The sequence below is a fragment of the Mixophyes fleayi genome, chromosome 2, assembly GCF_038048845.1.
Source record: "Mixophyes fleayi isolate aMixFle1 chromosome 2, aMixFle1.hap1, whole genome shotgun sequence".
Taxonomy (NCBI): Eukaryota; Metazoa; Chordata; class Amphibia; order Anura; family Limnodynastidae; genus Mixophyes; species Mixophyes fleayi.
In genome coordinates, this window is record NC_134403.1 from 65,895,668 (window position 1) to 65,902,642 (window position 6,975).

The window sequence follows — 6,975 nt, forward strand, 5'->3', positions numbered from 1 at the left end:
GTCATGTTTACTGAAATTCCAGAGTCACTCCTCTCAGAAACCTCAAGACGAGCAGTACAGAGTCTCCAGAGAGGCTTGCCCTGTGATGCAAGGTTCCAGAGAGGAGTGTTCTGTGTTCTGCGGTTTCGGAAAGGTGTTATGTGCATCCTGACATATCAGAGAGGTCTGCCTTCTGTCCCAAGCTTAAAGGGATCCCTGTCCTGTTATCCAAGGCTTTGAAAGGAACTACCCTGCACCTTAAGATTCCAGACAGGATGGCTCTGTTCCCTACGATTCCAGAGAGGACTACCAATCTTCTAGAGGTTAAAGAGAGAATTGGTCTGCACCCCTAGGTTCAAGAGGCAGTCCTCTCTGAGAGCTGAGGCAGATCAGTCCCAAGGCTACAGAGAGGACTGCTTATGTCCTGAGATTCCAAAAAGGTCTACCTTGTGCTCAAAGGTTCCAGAGAGGACTGCACCGCACCCAGAGAATACAACAACGGACTACAAAGAATCCTGAAGATAAAGAGATGACTGCCCTGTTCCTTGAGCTTCATGAGAGAACTGCCAAGCATGTCATGGTTAAGAATAAGACTGATCTATGGCTGGATGTTCAAGTGGCAGTCCTCTCAGAGACCTGGGGCAGAGCAGTCCTAGGAGTCCAGAGAGGATTGCCCTACATCCTGAGTTTCTAGAGAGGTCTATACTATGCCCTAAGGTTCCAGACAAAACAGCCCTCTCTCCTGAGATTCATGAGAGGACTGCCCTGCAACCTCAGGTGCCAGAATTCTTGTTTGTTCTTCTTTTTCTCCAGGGTTAATATGTTATATTCTGCTTTTTAATAATATTTGTAAGCATTTGTTGAATTGTTAATACTAATATTCATAGGTATTTAGTAATACTTATATTTAAGTGTATGTGTTGTTTTATCTTTGAAAGCAACCCCTACCCCCAATAAGAGGAACAGAGGGCATTTGGAGGGTGGATCCTCTTCTTGGGGGAAGGGCATGTCCATAAACATGGTTCTTTATAGAGGCCTGCGCTTCAGCCTGACATTCCAGTAAAGGAGAGTCCTGCACCCGAAGTTTAAGTGAGAACTGTCATGTTTACTGAAATTCCAGAGTCACTCCTCTCAGAAACCTCAAGACGAGCAGTACAGATTCTCCAGAGAGGCTTGCCCTGTGATGCAAGGTTCCAGAGAGGAGTGTTCTGTGTTCTGCGCTTCCGGAAAGGTGTTATGTGCATCCTGACATATCAGAGAGGTCTGCCTTCTGTCCTGAATTTAAAGGGATGTCTGCCCTGTTCTCAAAGGTTTTGGAGAGGACTACCCTGCACCTTAAGGTTCCAGACAGGATGGCTCTGTGCCCTACGATTCCAGAGAGGACTACCAATCTTCCAGAGGTTAAAGAGAGAATTGGTCTGCACCCCTAGGTTCAAGAGGCAGTCCTCTCTGAGACCTTGGGCTGATCAATGACAAGGATACAGAGAGGACTGCTTATGTCCTGAGATTCCAAAAAGGTCTACCTTGTGCTCAAAGGTTCAAGAGAGGACTGCACCGCACCCAGAGAATACAACAACGGACTACAAAGAATCCTGAAGATAAAGAGATGACTGCCCTGTTCCTTGAGCTTCATGAGAGAACTGCCAAGCATATCATGGTTAAGAATAAGACTGATCTATGGCTGGATGTTCAAGTGGCAGTCCTCTCAGAGACCTGGGGCAGAGCAGTCCTAGGAGTCCAGAGAGGATTGCCCTACATCCTGAATTTCTAGAGAGGTCTATACTATGCCCTAAGGTTCCAGACAAAACAGCCCTCTCTCCTGAGATTCATGAGAGGACTGCCCTGCAACCTCAGGTGCCAGAATTCTTGTTTGTTCTTCTTTTTCTCCAGGGTTAATATGTTATATTCTGCTTTTTAATAATATTTGTAAGCACTTGTTGAATTGTTAATATTAATATTCATAGGTATTTAGTAATACTTATATTTAAGTGTATGTGTTGTTTTATCTTTGAAAGCAACCCCTACCCCCAATAAGAGGAACAGAGGGCATTTGGAGGGTGGATCCTCTTCTTGGGGGAAGGGCATGTCCATAAACATGGTTCTTTATAGAGGCCTGCGCTTCAGCCTGACATTCCAGTAAAGGAGAGTCCTGCACCCGAAGTTTAAGTGAGAACTGTCATGTTTACTGAAATTCCAGAGTCACTCCTCTCAGAAACCTCAAGACGAGCAGTACAGATTCTCCAGAGAGGCTTGCCCTGTGATGCAAGGTTCCAGAGAGGAGTGTTCTGTGTTCTGCGCTTCCGGAAAGGTGTTATGTGCATCCTGACATATCAGAGAGGTCTGCCTTCTGTCCTGAATTTAAAGGAATCCCTGCCCTGTTCTCAAAGGTTTTGGAGAGGACTACCCTGCACCTTAAGGTTCCAGACAGGATGGCTCTGTGCCCTACGATTCCAGAGAGGACTACCAATCTTCCAGAGGTTAAAGAGAGAATTGGTCTGCACCCCTAGGTTCAAGAGGCAGTCCTCTCTGAGACCTTGGGCTGATCAATGACAAGGATACAGAGAGGACTGCTTATGTCCTGAGATTCCAAAAAGGTCTACCTTGTGCTCAAAGGTTCAAGAGAGGACTGCACCGCACCCAGAGAATACAACAACGGACTACAAAGAATCCTGAAGATAAAGAGATGACTGCCCTGTTCCTTGAGCTTCATGAGAGAACTGCCAAGCATGTCATGGTTAAGAATAAGACTGATCTATGGCTGGATGTTCAAGTGGCAGTCCTCTCAGAGACCTGGGGCAGAGCAGTCCTAGGAGTCCAGAGAGGATTGCCCTACATCCTGAATTTCTAGAGAGGTCTATACTATGCCCTAAGGTTCCAGACAAAACAGCCCTCTCTCCTGAGATTCATGAGAGGACTGCCCTGCAACCTCAGGTGCCAGAATTCTTGTTTGTTCTTCTTTTTCTCCAGGGTTAATATGTTATATTCTGCTTTTTAATAATATTTGTAAACACTTGTTGAATTGTTAATATTAATATTCATAGGTATTTAGTAATACTTATATTTAAGTGTATGTGTTGTTTTATCTTTGAAAGCAACCCCTACCCCCAATAAGAGGAACAGAGGGCATTTGGAGGGTGGATCCTCTTCTTGGGGGAAGGGCATGTCCATAAACATGGTTCTTTATAGAGGCCTGCGCTTCAGCCTGACATTCCAGTAAAGGAGAGTCCTGCACCCGAAGTTTAAGTGAGAACTGTCATGTTTACTGAAATTCCAGAGTCACTCCTCTCAGAAACCTCAAGACAAGCAGTACAGATTCTCCAGAGAGGCTTGCCCTGTGATGCAAGGTTCCAGAGAGGAGTGTTCTGTGTTCTGCGCTTCCGGAAAGGTGTTATGTGCATCCTGACATATCAGAGAGGTCTGCCTTCTGTCCTGAATTTAAAGGGATGTCTGCCCTGTTCTCAAAGGTTTTGGAGAGGACTACCCTGCACCTTAAGGTTCCAGACAGGATGGCTCTGTGCCCTACGATTCCAGAGAGGACTACCAATCTTCCAGAGGTTAAAGAGAGAATTGGTCTGCACCCCTAGGTTCAAGAGGCAGTCCTCTCTGAGACCTTGGGCTGATCAATGACAAGGATACAGAGAGGACTGCTTATGTCCTGAGATTCCAAAAAGGTCTACCTTGTGCTTAAAGGTTCAAGAGAGGACTGCACCGCACCCAGAGAATACAACAACGGACTACAAAGAATCCTGAAGATAAAGAGATGACTGCCCTGTTCCTTGAGCTTCATGAGAGAACTGCCAAGCATGTCATGGTTAAGAATAAGACTGATCTATGGCTGGATGTTCAAGTGGCAGTCCTCTCAGAGACCTGGGGCAGAGCAGTCCTAGGAGTCCAGAGAGGATTGCCCTACATCATGAGTTTCTAGAGAGGTCTATACTATGCCCTAAGGTTCCAGACAAAACAGCCCTCTCTCCTGAGATTCATGAGAGGACTGCCCTGCAACCTCAGGTGCCAGAATTCTTGTTTGTTCTTCTTTTTCTCCAGGGTTAATATGTTATATTCTGCTTTTTAATAATATTTGTAAGCACTTGTTGAATTGTTAATACTAATATTCATAGGTATTTAGTAATACTTATATTTAAGTGTATGTGTTGTTTTATCTTTGAAAGCAACCCCTACCCCCAATAAGAGGAACAGAGGGCATTTGGAGGGTGGATCCTCTTCTTGGGGGAAGGGCATGTCCATAAACATGGTTCTTTATAGAGGCCTGCGCTTCAGCCTGACATTCCAGTAAAGGAGAGTCCTGCACCCGAAGTTTAAGTGAGAACTGTCATGTTTACTGAAATTCCAGAGTCACTCCTCTCAGAAACCTCAAGACGAGCAGTACAGATTCTCCAGAGAGGCTTGCCCTGTGATGCAAGGTTCCAGAGAGGAGTGTTCTGTGTTCTGCGCTTCCGGAAAGGTGTTATGTGCATCCTGACATATCAGAGAGGTCTGCCTTCTGTCCTGAATTTAAAGGGATGTCTGCCCTGTTCTCAAAGGTTTTGGAGAGGACTACCCTGCACCTTAAGGTTCCAGACAGGATGGCTCTGTGCCCTACGATTCCAGAGAGGACTACCAATCTTCCAGAGGTTAAAGAGAGAATTGGTCTGCACCCCTAGGTTCAAGAGGCAGTCCTCTCTGAGACCTTGGGCTGATCAATGACAAGGATACAGAGAGGACTGCTTATGTCCTGAGATTCCAAAAAGGTCTACCTTGTGCTCAAAGGTTCAAGAGAGGACTGCACCGCACCCAGAGAATACAACAACGGACTACAAAGAATCCTGAAGATAAAGAGATGACTGCCCTGTTCCTTGAGCTTCATGAGAGAACTGCCAAGCATGTCATGGTTAAGAATAAGACTGATCTATGGCTGGATGTTCAAGTGGCAGTCCTCTCAGAGACCTGGGGCAGAGCAGTCCTAGGAGTCCAGAGAGGATTGCCCTACATCCTGAGTTTCTAGAGAGGTCTATACTATGCCCTAAGGTTCCAGACAAAACAGCCCTCTCTCCTGAGATTCATGAGAGGACTGCCCTGCAACCTCAGGTGCCAGAATTCTTGTTTGTTCTTCTTTTTCTCCAGGGTTAATATGTTATATTCTGCTTTTTAATAATATTTGTAAGCACTTGTTGAATTGTTAATACTAATATTCATAGGTATTTAGTAATACTTATATTTAAGTGTATGTGTTGTTTTATCTTTGAAAGCAACCCCTACCCCCAATAAGAGGAACAGAGGGCATTTGGAGGGTGGATCCTCTTCTTGGGGGAAGGGCATGTCCATAAACATGGTTCTTTATAGAGGCCTGCGCTTCAGCCTGACATTCCAGTAAAGGAGAGTCCTGCACCCGAAGTTTAAGTGAGAACTGTCATGTTTACTGAAATTCCAGAGTCACTCCTCTCAGAAACCTCAAGACAAGCAGTACAGATTCTCCAGAGAGGCTTGCCCTGTGATGCAAGGTTCCAGAGAGGAGTGTTCTGTGTTCTGCGCTTCCGGAAAGGTGTTATGTGCATCCTGACATATCAGAGAGGTCTGCCTTCTGTCCCAAGCTTAAAGGGATCCCTGTCCTGTTCTCAAAGGCTTTGAAAGGAACTACACTGCACCTTAAGATTCCAGACAGGATGGCTCTGTTCCCTACGATTCCAGAGAGGACTACCAATCTTCCAGAGGTTAAAGAGAGGATTGGTCTACACCCCTAGGTTCAAGAGGCAGTCCTCTCTGAGAGCTGAGGCAGATCAGTCCCAAGGCTACAGAGAGGACTGCTTATGTCCTGAGATTCCAAAAAGGTCTACCTTGTGCTCAAAGGTTCCAGAGAGGACTGCACCGCACCCAGAGAATACAACAATGGACTACAAAGAATCCTGAAGATAAAGAGATGACTGCCCTGTTCCTTGAGCTTCATGAGAGAACTGCCAAGCATGTCATGGTTAAGAATAAGACTGATCTATGGCTGGATGTTCAAGTGGCAGTCCTCTCAGAGACCTGGGGCAGAGCAGTCCTAGGAGTCCAGAGAGGATTGCCCTACATCCTGAGTTTCTAGAGAGGTCTATACTATGCCCTAAGGTTCCAGACAAAACAGCCCTCTCTCCTGAGATTCATGAGAGGACTGCCCTGCAACCTCAGGTGCCAGAATTCTTGTTTGTTCTTCTTTTTCTCCAGGGTTAATATGTTATATTCTGCTTTTTAATAATACTTGTAAGCATTTGTTGAATTGTTAATATTAATATTCATAGGTATTTAGTAATACTTATATTTAAGTGTATGTGTTGTTTTATCTTTGAAAGCAACCCCTACCCCCAATAAGAGGAACAGAGGGCATTTGGAGGGTAGATCCTCTTCTTGGGGGAAGGGCATGTCCATAAACATGGTTCTTTATAGAGGCCTGCGCTTCAGCCTGACATTCCAGTAAAGGAGAGTCCTGCACCCGAAGTTTAAGTGAGAACTGTCATGTTTACTGAAATTCCAGAGTCACTCCTCTCAGAAACCTCAAGACGAGCAGTACAGAGTCTCCAGAGAGGCTTGCCCTGTGATGCAAGGTTCCAGAGAGGAGTGTTCTGTGTTCTGTGGTTCCGGAAAGGTGTTATGTGCATCCTGACATATCAGAGAGGTCTGCCTTCTGTCCCAAGCTTAAAGGGATCCCTGTCCTGTTCTCCAAGGCTTTGAAAGGAACTACCCTGCACCTTAAGATTCCAGACAGGATGGCTCTGTTCCCTACGATTCCAGAGAGGACTACCAATCTTCCAGAGGTTAAAGAGAGAATTGGTCTGCACCCCTAGGTTCAAGAGGCAGTCCTCTCTGAGAGCTGAGGCAGATCAGTCCCAAGGCTACAGAGAGGACTGCTTATGTCCTGAGATTCCAAAAAGGTCTACCATGTGCTCAAAGGTTCCAGAGAGGACTGCACCGCACCCAGAGAATACAACAACGGACTACAAAGAATCCTGAATATAAAGAGATGAA